The sequence below is a fragment of the Sinocyclocheilus rhinocerous genome, unplaced genomic scaffold (genome assembly GCF_001515625.1).
Source record: "Sinocyclocheilus rhinocerous isolate Xijiao unplaced genomic scaffold, SAMN03320098_v1.1 scaffold3023, whole genome shotgun sequence".
NCBI lineage: Eukaryota > Metazoa > Chordata > Actinopteri > Cypriniformes > Cyprinidae > Sinocyclocheilus > Sinocyclocheilus rhinocerous.
Window position 1 is genome coordinate 11,050 of NW_015628328.1, and position 2,074 is coordinate 13,123.

Below are 2,074 nucleotides of genomic sequence, written 5' to 3' on the forward strand. Positions count from 1 at the left end.
TGTTTCTCTTTTCTTCAGTGATTCTGCTTGTTAACAGCAGCTGTTCATCACTAATGCTCAATCAGCACTTAATTAATCACATAATTATCTCAGTAACTTTAAAACTGCTTCAGTGTTATTTTAACGCTCTTGTAGAGTGGGACCATATATGCTTCGAGCAGTGTTCATTTAACACTCGGGAATTTACTGTGTAACAGTGGTTTTGTTTGTTGCCCTGTCACCCTCAGTTCAAACCCCTTAAAAAAAATACATAAATAAAATAAAAGAATGTACTTTTGAGTACATTGCCGAATGCATTTACAAAATACAGACCATTTTCTTTAAAAAAATATTATTATACTGCTTGAAGATCACATTATTACTTACAGTTTTTCTCTATTGCTTAAACACATTTCTTGAAATTATGCCTTTTTTTTTTTTTGTGAAACTCTAAACAGAAATCCATAACTTCTAACTCAATTCCCCGAACGTCCTATATTCAGGTCAAAATGAAGCTCTCCACTCAAAACAACTCAATCTTGCTGAAAAAGTAAACTTCAGACATGACACACAAACCCTCAAAAACACACACTACATCACAGTCCTACACAATAATACATAAAATCAAAAACACACACACTACAACACAGTCCTACACAATGATGAGATAAATTCAAAACAATACTACAAAAACCGGTAATAAGTTATTTTGCTTCTGATCCCCTAAGCGATATGACGTGACATGTGGCCAAGTATGGTGACCCATACTCGGAATTAGTGCTCTGCATTTGGCACCTCAGTCGTGGTATTGAAGGTGGGAGAGAGCGCTGTACATTCACTCCCCCCACCTACAATCCCTGCCGGTACGAGACTCGAACCCACAACCTTTTGGGTTACAAGTCCGACTCTCTAACCATTAGGCCACGACTTCCCCATCGATGGAAGCGATGGAAGCTGACGTTATTCCAAACAACAACGTAGCAAGGCTGCACTGGTTGTGCTGGCTCTCTCTGGTCAAGCTGGAACACACGCTCTCTTAGACCATCAAGGAGACCAAGGAGAGGCATAGTGTTATAAGGTCCAAGAATGGCATGGCGGTAGAGTACCCCTCGTTGGCTGATGGCCGCGCACATAGTGACGTTCCCTCCTCGTTGGCCAGGGACATTCACAATAGCCCCGATGGCCAATTATGTTCCTCCCCCTTCTCCTTCTTTTGGTTTGGTCAGGTTAAACCCAGCCTCATCAACAAAGATAATCTCATGGGGAGCAGGCCGGCTTTCAATCTCAAAGATTCTCTGCAAAACACATTAAACACAGCAGAGTATGACTACCCTGAAACACAGTTCAAGAGTGTACAAATGGCAGACCACCACATACTTATTTGTAGCTTACAGTTGTACTGTGACAATACACAATACTTCATACAATTTACAGTACAAACTCAAACCTGAACATATTCCAGAGGTTAGTCTTTGACTCTGTCAGAATTTCTTTCAAAAGGCACACGGTATGCCCCAAACAAAAACATTTCATGTTAAAAGGATGATTCACCCCAAAGATGTAAATTCTGTCGTCACTTTACTGATCTTCAAGTCATTTCAAAACAGTGTGACTTTCTTCTGTGGAACATGAAAGAAGATATTTTGAGAAATGTTTTTTTGTCCACACAATGGAAACAATAATACCACAACTTTGCTTGGCAACAACATTCAAAATATAATCTGTTGTGTTTCACGGAAGAAAGAAGGTCATATAGGTTAGGAACGACATGCAGGGAAGTAAATTATGACAATTTTCAGTTTTGGGTGAACGATTCCTTTAAGAAATGATAAATGATCAAATACAGTGATTATACTGAATGTGCTCAAGACAAATATATGTTTGTATTTACACTTATAGACCACTGAACAACAAAGTACATGAGTGTAAGCCAAAATTAAACATACAGATACATTTTAATCTGTTTGAAGAGTATTTATATCAGAGGGAACAGTATTCATAAATGCTAGTTTTTCCGCTCTCAGGTTTGCATCTCTCACTCTTAGATTCATCTTTGAGCAATTGATGTTATGTATTTATTCTCCCTGAATCGGAT